General features: G+C 37.4%; 1 long non-coding RNA gene across 1 annotated transcript in view; it reads left to right on the forward strand.

The window, feature by feature from the left end:
• The window catches only part of LOC135201332 (uncharacterized), a 324038-nt gene that overhangs the window by 1351 nt on the left and 307687 nt on the right, over positions 1–15000 (forward strand). The window lies entirely within an intron of this gene.

The raw sequence follows: 15000 nt of genomic DNA on the forward strand, positions 1-15000 counted from the left end.
CTGTCGATGTGTAAAATGAAACAAAGGCAAAGTTTTAATATAATAAGAATCTATTTGAGATGTAGTTGTGACAAAAGGATATGTTAAAAGGGTAGTCAAATCCTCGGGTTAACAATTCTGGTTTTCCACCCTCTACTAACAATTATTTCATATTGCAACTGCGAGGTTTTCTTCTTGTTACACCTGTCAAAACCTTCATACTGTCAATTTCCGTTTCAGCGCTGAATGACCTCATAGGTCCCAGCACTTGGCCTTTGGCTCAAATTCAATATGCTATTCAAGTTTAGGCATGTCTAGTCTCATGGTCGCATGATTTCAGTTTTTCCCTTTTTCAAGTCTCCGAAAGTATTTTTTTATTGTTTCTCATGTGCCGTATTTTAAGAATTTTCATTCTTTACTGCGGACGCTTTATAGTCAGGATATCGTCCTTTCTGTTTAGTGTTATACAGTAATGATGATTGGGCAAGCATTGTATGTTGAAAATGTCTGAAATGAAGATTATTTTTCATCTAACACCAAGAGCTGAGCGGTTTAGCTTACGACTTCATATATTATAAGTTATAATGCTTCCTATAATGCAGGTTATAAAAACATGAATGAATAATCAGGTGTACTCATATAGATATAGATATAGATATATAGATATTTTTATTGACCACAATACAAAATAATATGAATTTTACAAAAGAGTATTTGGTCCAAATTACAAAATTAAGTGCAGTAGATTTTGTACAATCTCTTATACAAACTAAATGAATTTCCATTAAACATATATTGTACTAAAACAAAACCAATCGGTTCTGGTTACTAGCAAGTCTAAAGCTGTGGTAACGTTATACGTCTGCCTGATCTGTAACGAAAGTGGACAATTTTCAATGACATGAGTCTCTGTCTGGACCTCACCGCATGAACACAACCTCTCCTCCATCGTCAGACGGCCCCTACCTCTTCTGTTCCACCGACCTGTCTCAACTGCCAATGAATGAGCACTCAACCGCATTCTTGTCCATGATACACGTTCTATTTCATTAAGTTTTAATTGGTTTGTATAAATGTCATGAACGACTAAATCTGGGTTAACAGTTTTATAGAACACAATCCTATTGGAATTGGAGTTTCTGACCTTTAATTGCAGTTCACATTTTCCTTCCTCAATATCATCAGTCTTATCAGAGATAAGGTTTCGTATATACCTCGAAACAGAGTCATTATAGTTCATCAATATTCGCATGGCGTGAATTAAAGGGTCATCATCCATATTATTCCTTTCAAGCCACATCTTTTTGAAGAATCTTCTTTGCCTCGATTTGATTAATGCCCTCATCGGCGGAAGTCCCAGTTCTACCATACATACGTCATTATTAGTAGTTTTTCTGACCCCCAAAAGTTGTTTAATACACCATTTATATTGCTTTTCGATGGGTTTAATATCACCATTTAGCCATGACTCACATGAATATAATATAGTTGACATAATAGCAGCATCAGAAATTTTCTTCTTAACTAAAAATGGCACATCATTGTTTCTATTTATAAATGAAATAAATTTCAGAGTATGACACATTTTACTTATTGCATGCTGCTTGATAGCTGTTGTGGGAGAACCATCATCCGTAAAAGGACTGCCTAGATAAATGTACTGATTACAGTAACTAATCACATCAGAATTACATATTATGGGTTCCTTGTCTTCCCTAGTACCATTAATCACCATAAATTTAGTTTTACTGTCATTAATAATCATCCCATAGGAATTACAAAATTCATACAAAATCCATAATTTTATGTTCCATACCATCCTTTGTAGTGGATAGGAGGACAGTGTCATCCATCATGACCATAATATGCAACCAAGCAAGAAAACCATCCAAAGGGCAATTACGTTTTATCATTTGTATCATGTCATTTACATATAAAATAAATAAAATACATGAGGTAGGTGAGCCTTGGCGCACACCAACAGTAGCAGCAAGGAGAGAGGTACCAATCACGCTATTTGTGCAACGATATACTGCCACCCGAATGCTAAAAGCATAGTCATCCCACATCCCATTCGTTTTAGCACAGAAAATAACTTATGTCTAGGTACACAATCATAAGCTCTTCTAAAATCAACAAAGGTTACAAAAAGCTTCAATTTCTTCCTCCTAGCTACGTCCACCAATAGCCTCAAAGTTCCTATTTGCTCTACACATCCCCTCCCCGCTTGACTTCCTGCTTGCTCTCTACACGGCTTAAACCACTGACTAAGACGAGCACATAAGACCATATCGTAAATCTTAGCTATACTATTAATTACATTAATGCCTCTGTAATTACCCGGAGAAGCCCTACTTCCTTGTTTGAATATTGTATGCATCTTTGCTGCTATCCAACTTAATGGGTAAGAACTAGACAAAAACAGATTATTAAATAATGTAGCAATTAGCATGATCCACTCAAACGGTAACATTTTGAACAAACCTGGGGGTAGACCGTCAGGTCCACTGGCTTTATTGGGCTTTAACCTTTTTACCTGAGTCTGTACCTCAGCTGGAGTAATTGGATCGTCCAATACAGGTATAGTTACATCTGAATGAAAATCGTCTATATTAAGACTGTCTACATTAGGAGGGTTAAATATCTGCTCAAAATATTCTTTGAATTGCTCATCACTCGGCTTAGAGTCTGAATTACTTGGGTCCTCTATAATTTGACCTTTCCAATCAATTGCACCCCAGATCCGAGCCTGGTCATTTTCCTCCAACAATCTATCCCATCTACTCTGGCCATTATTTATTAAAATTCCTTCAGGATTCTCATGAGATACACTAGTGGAGGCACAATCATATAGAGTGTTGCTAAGGCGTAAGGCTGACAAATCTATATCCTCATCTCTGTCTAGCTCTACTCTGTGGCCACTAAGCTTAGTCAGAAACACATCACCGTCTATCTTTACACTGGCCGACGGGAGAGTGGCTGGAGTCAAGCGTGAGTGCGTGGCCGTTTCCTATCATGCACTTGTCCTGCCATTATGCGAGAGTCCTCTTTCAATCGTAAATGCCATGTGGGAGTATTTTGAGACTGCGTTACGTATTTATCGAACAGATTGATAGTCTGGATTGGGCTTTAGTCTCTGTGATGTGATTGTAAGGTTGGTGTAAACCCATCGGTTTACACTTGTTCTTACGAAGTTACGAGCTGTACTCGCTAGACCATGAACCAACCCATCGTTCTTCCTGCGACTACACTCCAAGAATAGTGACAAACGGTTGTTACAACCATTCTGTCACACATATCCAATGAAAATACTGAACTTACGAGACAATTATATGTGATATATATGCAATCGAATTCTCAAACTGCGATACATGTCCAGGTCAACGTTAAGTATGGTGTAATGTAAGGGAGAGAGGGGGTTTGTGATTGAAAAAGTCCTCCAGAGGCTGAAATTCGAGCGATACCCGCGACGACTAGGGGAGTAGGGGCTGGGTAAGACAAAACTCCCGTGGGTTAGGGGAGGAGGGGTTATGTGGACCAGGACCGTTGGTTGTAATGCCGTTTGAAGAAATTTCGACGGCAGACGGACTGAAAATTAAAATGTTGGAGAGGGGAAAAAATTCGTATATGTTTACGCAGTTTTTGCATTGTTAATTTATAGTATCTCCTACTTCCATTTCATAATTGCTGTTACCGTTAAAAATCATATTTAAGTTTGGCCGTAGGTATTGATTGAAAGCGTTGGTATTGTAATTTCTAGTGAAATCGTAATGATTAGGTTGTAAGTCGTATATTCTCGAAAATTTGACTGTCGTACTTATCTTTCGGTGTGAGCTAACATTGATAGTATTTTTCGTACTAAACATTGATAGTATTTTTCGTACTAAACGCCTTTGCTGCTGACGTCGTTTACTTTTGTTTTTTAATGTTATTATCACCGTCCGTAATATCGGTATAAAAGTAATGATTTATTATGGTTCTACTTCCCGTGTTCACCTGTAGTGATTTCGGGCTAACGCAAATTTAGTTTTTTAATGTTGTTATTGTCACCATCCGTAATGTCGATATAATAGTAATGATTTATTATTGTTCTACTTAACGTGTTGATCTGCAGTGATTCATGGCTAACGCAGGAGAATTTTTCAAAGGGTACACGTAAGCTTACTTAGGTATATGAACGAAATTTGTCATTTTTACGGTGCGTGGGACGACATTAACCCGGTACATATATCCACCTTTGTCACTACCCTCGGGGATCGAAGTCTTATATACAACTATTTCTATATATTGCGTGGGCGAGAAATTGTATTAACAAACGATATCGTCCAGTGGCCGTCTATTTTACTTAGCATGACTTTGACAAAGGTGGATTCATATACAGGCTTAATACCACGCGGACCACGAGCATTCTTCAAACTGTTTCATATGGCTGCGTTTACACCAAGCGAATCGAATCGATTCAATTCATGGAGATTCAACACGATTCATGACTCGTCTTGATTCGCCACACTAATTTCAGTGTAACCGTTGACACCAAGCGAATCGGCATGATTTGAATTGACTCGATTCGCTTGGTGTCAACGGTTGCACTGAAGTTAATGTGGCGAATCATGAATCGTGTTGATTCTTCACGAATTGAATCGATTCGATTCAAGCGTAAACCAGCAGATGCATTTTCAAGACACCTGATATTAAGTCGTTAATTCATGAAAGCTTTGATGACGTAATTTTATTTTTCTGTGATAATAATGTCAAGAAATTCGCATTAATTCCTTTTTTCTCATAGAAATATCGCTATTTTTTCACGCACAAACATCCCTATTTATCACACAACATTCCTATGTTTTTTCTACACAACTCCCTAATTTTTCCACAAACAATCATCCCTATTTTTCCACACACCATCATCCATATTTTTCACACACAATCCCCCGTAGGGGGTTAGTGTCGTCAGTGCACCTCATTCGGTGCAATGTAGGCATTACTTAAGGTTCTTTGCAGCGTCCCTTCGGCCCCTAGTTGCAACTACTTTCATTCCTTTTACTGTACCTCCGTTCATATTTTTTTTCTTCTATCTTACTGTCCACCCTCTCCTAACAATTGTTTCATCGTGCAACTGCGAGGTTCTCCTCTTGTTACACCTTTCAAACCTTTTACTGTCAATTTCCTTTTCAGCGCTGAATGGCCTTAGTTGCCCCAGTTGCTTGGCATAATGCCCAAAATCCATCCATCCACACAATCATACCTATTTTTTCACACACAAACATCCCTCTTTTTTCACTCAAACATCACAAACGAAGCATGAAATGACTCCGCCAAGTTAGGAAATGAGTTTCTACACGCCTAACAAGGAAAGGCCTCCTACAAAAAGAAGAAAGAGAAAGATAATAAAGAAAATGTTCTTCACGCACGAAATCCGGAAAGAAAACAAACCACCCCCCAAATTTCGGACGAGGACGAGGAGGAGGAGGAAAGCCTCTGCTAAACGCGGATAGCGTGCCGTGGAAATATCCGATGCGATTCAAGAAGGAGAAGACGTCCATTATCTGATTATCCACAGTTATTACAATTCGTAACTGTTAAGAGAGGGAGTTGAAGGGTATTGTTTACCCGATGCAACGCCGAGACTCCTTTATGAGCCATTGTTTTCTTTTAAGCGAGACATTAATGAATTTCAGGGCCTCTGGCCTTCCATTCGTTTTGTTTATTCGCCGAGGGTAATGGCAGCTATATTCTTCCTGCCATTACAGTGAAAATAGTAATAAATGTGCCCATAAAGAGACCAATGGCGTCTGCAAAACAAGCAGGGGATTCTCGGCCAAGTGCGGGGGGGGGGTGAAGGGGGGGGGGACGTTGGGCAAGGGGGGAGGAGGAGGAGGAAGCATGGTTGGGGAAAGGGGTTGCAGGGGGAGGGGGAGGAACAGTTCGAGAAGAATACGTCTGCATGTCAGAAGGTAATAAAGTGTTACACCGACATGGGTGTGTATAACCATTAAACCGCGTCATAACAGGGACTATTGTATATTTAACAATTTACTACCTCTTTTAGGCACCAAATTGCAGCCGTAATTGGGCCTAATGTGCCTTTATGAAGCATAGTTCCTGGCGTACTCTGTTGGCTCCCGATTCTGCACGTCAACTCCCTCCGAACACGATCCCCCCTCCTCCCCCATTCCTCCCCTCCCCTCCCTCACGACCTCCCCTTCCCCCTCTCTTTTTCAGAAGAAGTTGAAAACATGAAAAGATGTGCCCTCCCTCCCTTCCCCCTTCCCTCGTTTACTTCACTGTTTCTTTAAAGACGAAAATCAGCTTTGGAATCATAAGCACGTAGCCTTTAAAGTTAAGGCAGATTGAATCCCTGCATAACGGTATGACGATTTCGCGAATGCCGCGACGTAAGTGCGTAAACCCCCCAGTGGAAACGTTACATTTTCGCTCATAGTTTCAGATAGGGAATAGCACTGCCTTACTCCGACATGTATATATACACCCGTGTAGAACATGACGGAACAGCGATACCGAACGTAACTCTCGGTAATGTTTGTTATTGTAGCCGGGCCTTCTATCTGATTTATGACGTCACTGGCATGCATAAGACTGTCTTTACGTCCCCCCAAAAGAATTATTATATCTACAATGGCCATGTTAGAGATTAGAACTCCGCCGTGAACATACAATTTGCCTTTAGGTAACCGGTGGTTGGTACGAGAGCGCCAAAAATGACATGCCTCATTACAGAGGCGGATTTCGGGATTTATTTTGCGAATTTGACTTCATATCAGCAGACCCTCAAGGAGAGATTTCGAGACAGCGAACATCCTCTCGCGGGGGAGGGGTGGGGCGGGGTGGGTAGTGATTACCTCCAAATGGCTGTTGATAGCGTTTTGTCATGGGCTACATAACAAATCATTTCCAAGCTGTCTGAAAATCGAGTTCAATTTGGGCCGTCAAGTAACAAAGACTGTGTTGCTCAGATCTGGCTCATGAAAGAGTCGTCTCCATCGATTTCTGTCCTGTGCATCTTTCTCATTAATGCCTTTCCATAACATATCATCCCCTACACAATCACGCCGTCTCTTTCTTGGTCTTCCTTTCTTCCCCCTACCCCGCACTTCCATTTCCATCGTATGTCTTCCAACAAGATGTTCTTCGCTTCGTAACAAGTGTCCATACCATCTAAGCTTTCCTTCCTGTATTTTCTTTGATATTTCAATTTAACACCAAAGTAAAAGATTGATGTACCGCTGTTATATTTGATCGTTTTAGCTAAAGCCTAGCGAATTTTTCTTTTATCATATTCTTGAGCGAGATGTTCGTTAGAGAGAATATTTGAAGTGACAGGTAACGCTTAGGTTGCGCCTTCATGGAAACGAAGTCTTTCATTTTAGCTGATACCATCCAACATCCAGGGACTTTCTTTTGGTAATTGTCTCACAGTTCGTGTTTTGTAACGTGTATTTGATGTAACGGCATTCTGTATTATGGTGTACACATGGACGGGCAACCTTCTCTTCGTCAAGAGTCACGTCTCTTTCGTAGCTGTTTAACTTTGTTCGTGTTATAGTTTCATTTCGTACCGGCTGTGCTAGGTAGGACATTGTGTTGCTCCTTCCAAAGGCTGCTCAAAAAAAAAAAAAAATAAAAAAAAAAAAAAAAAAAAAAAAAAAAAAAAAAATAAATAAAAATAAAAAATAAAAATAAATCAGTGTAACCCCGGCCAGTGAATCAGAAACAGGATGCGCTGTTGACCATTTTGTTGCCGAGATGCATCATGAAACTTTAAGAGTCGATGGCTGCGACTATATTTTGTTACAAGTTTTTAAAAATGTTGCGAACCAGATTCCCCTCATTTTGCATTAGTAAAGGAGATTGATATATGTAAATAAAAAAAAAAAAAAACTAAAATATACATTGCGTTTTTAATGGGTTTAAATGACAGGAAGTTGACTGGGGTATTGAGATAACATTAAAAAAAGTATATGGAGAAATAAATTATGGCGTTATATATAACTGATTCGGACACAGTTGCCATTTTGATTTGGTACGTAACATAATATAAACTACATGTAAAGAAACAAGAAAACGAGGCAATAAATCCGCATGTTTCCTAATGATACTGAAAAGAAGATATAATTGTCATAATCAAAGTTTAAAGCACGGTTTCTTAACAATGGGCAACCATACCCCTTGGTGGTATGAGAACCACATGATGGGGGTATGGGACCTGTTCTCTAGATTTTTGTATATATGTTTGATTTCAACGTGTCAATGTACGTATACACTAGTACATTTTAGAAATAATACGTATATAAACTATACACTAGTATCCATTTTGTTAACAAATAAATAACTGATATGAAACTATATTGTTCTATTCCTAGATATTCATACATAAAGTATGTATTAAACTAATTATATTAAGTTATATTGTCAACAAATAGGACTTAAGTGGACTTAAGCAAAGGGGGTATGGAACCATATTGGGCAATTCATTCTGGGTCTGGAGTCATCAAAAGGTTAAGAGCCCCTGGTCTAAAGAGATAGTATGTAGATGTTGGTCATAATGTACACGGAAAGAGATTGCCGAACGAGAGGCGTGGGCAATACCGAACGGCAGAAGCTGGCGACGACCCGAGTTGAAGAATGTGTTCGATTTAGTGCCGGATTGTAAATGAGGCGCAATTTATTAGTGGAAGCGAGAGAGATATACTGCGAAATTACTCAAGCATATATCGTTGCCATCCTCTTCATAATTCATAGTGCTAATCATTCTTCTGAAAGGGGGAGAATGCTTATGCTCTCTCTCTCTCTCTCTCTCTCTCTCTCTCTCTCTCTCTCTCTCTCTCTCTCTGAAATTGTCATCGCTTCATCCTTGTTGTAGAGGGTGATATTTGAAACATTATTCTCACTTCATTTTAAAACTTCTATGAAAGTTTTTATTTTTTTTATTTTTTTATTTTTTGCCGATTTCATTTGTCTCTTATTTCTGATGCTCTTAGAATCATCTTGCTACTAAACTGCTATCGCTTCATCTTTATTGTAGAAAATGACATATGAAGCCTTATTCTCACTCCATATTTAAAAAACGTTATGATTTTTTTTTCATTAATTTAACTTATCTCTTGTTCGAGATGCTCTTTGAATCACCATTTGACTTTAGTTTTAGGTATTTTAGGCGTTTCTTGAAGCTTCCATGAAACAGTGATTACTTAGCTTTAGTTTCAGGTCAATGAAACATATCTCACTCCAGTTTTAGAGGGCGTTGCGTAAATAGATGGTATTTAGATGGTATTTTTGAAGGCGTACTACACATCTATTTTAGGCGTTCAGTGAAACCTAGAGTGATCGTTCGCTATTTTTCAGGCGTTCAATTGAAACTTTTAACTCGCTCCAGTTTTGAGTAAAAGTTGTGTCACTTCATTCTTATTGAAGATGGTATTTAGATGGTATTCTTTGAGGCGTATTACACATCTATTTCAGGCGTTCAGTGAAAACCTAGAGTGATCGTTCGCTCTTGTTTGAGGCGTTCAGTGAAACATTTAGCTCACTCCAACTTTAGCTGTTGCCTCGAATGTTGTGTCACTTCCCTCTTATTGTAGACTACATGTATCACTTCACTTTTACTGCACAAAGTCGTTGTAACTACAGTTTGATTCCAGTTACGTGGCTCAGACAAATGTGAGTTTCAGGTGTGCCGGCTGAAATTGAGCACCGCTGTCTACGGTATCGACGACAATTTCTCTCAATAATGCAAAGCCTGTGGTCGATGCACTGGCTGTATATCTGTTGCGAGATTTTGTATATTCTGTATTAGTCTGTAGTTCCTTCGGAAATGCATTTGTGTTACGATTTTGGAAATTGCTTCAATGGGTTTTACTGTTTTCCCGTTATTTTTATTTGTGTAATTCTACCCACCTACAGATTTACTTTGCTTGCGAATATGTTTATGTCACTGGGGACTGTAATTTATTTTTACAGTTATTTTTATTCATTTAATTTTACTCTCCTGTTCATTTAATTTGCTTGCGAATATGTTATTCATATCATTGTGGACTGTAATTTCCTTTTACAGTTATTTTTATTTGTTTAATTCTACCCACGTATCTGTTTACTTTGCTTACGAATATGTTCATATTGTTGACATTCTTCATCACATTTTTACATGTCAACACCTGTGCTTCGTGTACATTCATTAACTGCGTTCGTTTACTTTAATGCTTATTTATTCAAGTTTGTTTTTATTACAAATATTTTTTGTATTATACTGCGTCTATTCTAAATATGTCTGCTTATTTACTCATTTCAATTTTCCTGTCCTTACTTTGTTTCGGCTATGTCACTGGAATAAGAACTTGATGTAAGATATAAACAGTATATATGGCCTTGTTAGTTAACTACCATGCATTTATGCTTGTGGTTGTTTCTTTGTCAAACTGCTCGCATGTAGTAACGTTAGCACGCCCAATTCTTCAACAATGGCGGCATCACAAAAGAGGACCTTTAACTACCGTTCAGAAGCTGGGACCAAGGCACTTTTTATTTATTTATTTGTTTATTATTTTTTTTTTGTACCTCCATCGGAGCTAGTTGTGAGAAAGCTGACACTGTCTGGGCGGCAGCAAGTCAAAACGTGGCGGTTATTGTACGTAGTCTGTCTTTAATACGCATTAGAATAGTCGACACTTGGAAGACAGAAATGATTTATATCAGCATTTAGGCCTGCTGTATTTTGTTACTCTTAGCTCTTTGGCTAGTAATTGAAATTATGATCCCCGTACCAGTGACCTTTGCGTTTATGAAAGTAAATAGTCTTCAGGCCTGATGTACTGGATTTTTCCAGGCGCACTGTAAATTTGATTGAGTGCACTGCCAAATTTACGTCGGAGTGAAACCGCACGATAAAATGGAAGAAAAAATACGGAGAGTCGTTTGTCTACACGTCATGTAAATCTCCACTGAATCACTCGCAAATCCTAAAAGTAAATGATCCATTTCTATCGTCACCATCAGTCGCCCAGTGACTAAACCAGAGACCTGACAGCGTAGTACGTCGACTTCGAAAGGTTTCACACAACGGGAGATGAAAGCAGTAGTCGACAATTACTCCCTGCGCCACGATAAATCAAGAAGTACCCTGTGCAGTTATTACGCGATATACGAATAGCTAATCATATTTCAGGGCGGAAAGCGACATCATTCACCGGCAGGTGAGATAAACCGCATAATCTGTTTGTTTTCGGTGCTCGGAATGATACATATGCCTTCTGTAGTGATAATTAGTTGTGCGATTAAGCTCTTCGCGAGAGCAGAATGCGTCCGTGTCCCCCCCCCCTTTGCGATTATTAATCGAGGCAATTTAACTCCGTAATTATTACAGATACTTCGCAATATACGCACCTTTTTTTTTCGTTTGTGATTTTCTACCTCATTTGTCTGAGCGAGATTGACGAAGGCCGGAAATTTCGTGCGTTGAGCAACTGCTGTTGTTTCAATATTATACTGTTTGATATTTTTATTGAAAAGAAAACTTCTTGTGGGTGAACTATGAATGTCGAAGAAAAGCCACGCAATGACGATTAGGTATACTTTGCGTTCATGTACAAGCATACAGATGTATACACATACATACATATACACACATACTTACACAGATACATGCTTTACGGTTCTTAATGCCAGATGTCCTTGTTTCCAGATATATATATATAGTTATTATATATATATATATATATATATATATATATATATATATATATATATATATATCTGGAAACAAGGACGACATCTGGCATTAAGAGCCGTAAAGCGTGTAGTGGTAATGGTCGCCCGGAGAGACAATATGAGGTATTTCTCAACAGGAGCCGGTTTGCATCGGTCGATTTACATACGTAATAACAACGATAAATCAGGGCAATACATCGGGTTCAAAAACAATCACGGAAGATATATTTGAGATTAACACAGCACCAACGTATGATTTCATGGTCGTCCCGGCATAAATCATCGGGTAGAGAGATACTCTTTACGGCTTAATCTATGCTGCTATATGCATATATTTCCACCTCCCCTCTTCCCCAAACCATGCACCCCTACCGCTCCCCACTCCCCCACCCCTCCTCCCCGATAGCATGACGTCTTCTCATCCAATGCATCAGCGATGTCTTATGTTTATTGCCGTCGAACGTGACTCGACACTTGCCGAATACAAAAGATAAATTGACCGTAGCAAAGCTGATACCATCATATTTCAACACGGCGGACTGCGGAATGCTTTGATTTACAATGCATATTAAAGGTACGTTTTGATTTTTTTGCTTCTATTTTTGTTTGAAGGAGCGGTCTAGTTACCATGGTTCTTAACCTTTTTCATCCTATGACCCCCCCCCCCCCCCCAGACTCCTCAGGATATTACCGTAACCCTTATAATGAATTTTGAAGTGATGAACAAAATGATAGGAAGACCAAGGTTTATTGAAAATTCCACGAACAAGAATTTAATCCATATATATATATATATATATATATATATATATATATATATATATATATATATATATATATATACACACGATAAAGAAAAACCATCTTTTTCACTTGTGTGTATATATATATATATATATATATATATATATATATATATATATATATATATATACTATCTTTTCTAAGTCGTACTAAGCAAATTCGATGTCTGTTTTAATTATGGAACTCCAGCGTTAAATAGTAGATCGATGTAGAGTTGCAAACCACGAGCAGAATAAGTGTAGACTTTCTGTTTTGTAATTAGTGAAAGGGGAAATAATTTAAGATGTGTCGTTAATTGTAATTACAGTTCATTTTTCATTGAAATTCACAACTTTTGATATGAAAGACTAAAAACACTTTTCTCTCTGTATTTAGAGTCGTAACTTACTGTGGTTCATATACATAAGTAATAAATATGTCGTAATATTAAGATATTTCTTTTTCTTTAGGCTGGGTGTGGTTCTCCTCGCCACCGAAAAAAAAAGATAAAAATAAACGGGTTCCTAACGTACAGTCAACACTGCCATTATGTAGTCCATGCGTTCACTGTAGTCACTTGAATCAAGCTCCTGTTTTTACGACGCGAGATAGTGCAATTTAGCCGTCATGGTGCATGCGAAGAGGCAGTAGGAACGCGATGCTTTGCAACGGAGCGTAATAGGCGGAACAATATGCTCGCGTCATTATCTTGCTCTTATCTCGGTAGAACAAGAAGAAGAAAGATGTTACAGAAGGCTGCCTGCCTGCTTGCTTGCTTGATTGCTGATCATGAGACCCTTTTTTGACTTGACTTGACAAAGTAAGGTGTGTGTGGATGGAAAGGATTTCTTTGTCTGTGTGCTTGTGTGTGTATGTGTGTGTGTGTGCGTGTGTGTGGCGACGTTTAAACGGTTCTCTTTCCGCTTTTTAGAGAACTGAACGTGTAAACGACAATCACTGACACTCAGAGCGTCAGTGTACAATTGAAAAAGATGGTTTTTTTTTTTTATCGTATGCTTTCCCATCGAGAAAACTGCCCTCTCAAGTAATAATAAGCACGCATAACACTGCAAGCACAAAGACTAAGACATGAGATAGTAACATACAGGGACAAGCAAATGTAGTCACCAAGAAGGCAAATCAACAAATAAACGTTTCTATATAATTCTCTACGACACCATAGATATTTACAAGAGAGAAAATATACAAAATAAACACAGGGCACTTTAGCAATGCCCATAAAAAAACCTGGGAACTATGTAAGTACACATGACGATGATAATATTGAAAGTGTCATCCTTATTATGCAAATGGTTGGAATTTTGGATTACCATGTTTCTTACCACGTGACTATCAATCCATCTCCAGCAATACTTTTCAGAACATGGAGATGAAACGGTGTTATTGTGATTTCTCTACTGATAACGATTCCCTTAAGTGAAAAGAACATTATAAAGCTCCAAAGTGGCCTCTTGTTTGATTTCAAAATCCGAAACTTTTTCGATAACTCAGTGGGAGGTAGAAAAAAAGTGAATGATATATTCTTAAAGGAATTTAGTCTTATACGGATTATTCAGTCCAACAATATACAAATCAACCTTTATATTCCTTGCCCTATATTGTTATTCAAACGGCATACATCGTGATCTATATTCCTCGCGAAAGAAAAGTGTATACATCACGGCTTGCATCTAAATCTGTGATTATTCATTTCATTAATAAACAGATTTTTGTTGCCTCGTTTGTAATTCTCAGAGAGAGAACTCAGTTGAGCGCCATAGGGTTTTTTTTTTTTTGTTTTTTTATCTCACTGATTATTCATTTTAGACAACGAAAACTCTAATTCCAGCCTTATTATTTCGCTTTGTAAAATGCAAATAATATCGGATTGATTTTATCTTCGTTGGAATCAGCTGTTTCCTCTATTCTGTATAGAATTAATGTTAATGCGATTGCCATCGGCTTTTGATTTCAATACACACTATATATATTATATAATATATATAGTATTATATATAATATTAAATATGTATACTATATTATATATATATATAATATATATTATTATATATATATATAGATAAGACTAGATAGATACATAGATTCATAGATAGATAGATATATTATATATATATTATGTATATATAATATGTATTTAAAATATATATATAGTATATATATTATATATATATTTAAATACATATATATATATATATATATATATATATATATATATATATATATAATATATATAGTATATATATTTAAATATATATATATATTGAAAAAGTTGCTATAATATTATTAACACGTTAAGAATAGCAGGGGAGTACAAAACAAAGGCGTCCTTTATTTTTGAAAATGAGATTGCATGTAATACATGATGAAATTGATGTTGAAAAAATCATTTATATGAAATGAGAAATTTTTTGCTGCTTATACGACAACCACGTTACCTGTTACAGGGATATTATTATAAATAATAACTAAGTGTTAGCTGTAATATATGACTGAAAT

Source organism: Macrobrachium nipponense, chromosome 28 (assembly GCF_015104395.2).
Source record: "Macrobrachium nipponense isolate FS-2020 chromosome 28, ASM1510439v2, whole genome shotgun sequence".
NCBI lineage: Eukaryota > Metazoa > Arthropoda > Malacostraca > Decapoda > Palaemonidae > Macrobrachium > Macrobrachium nipponense.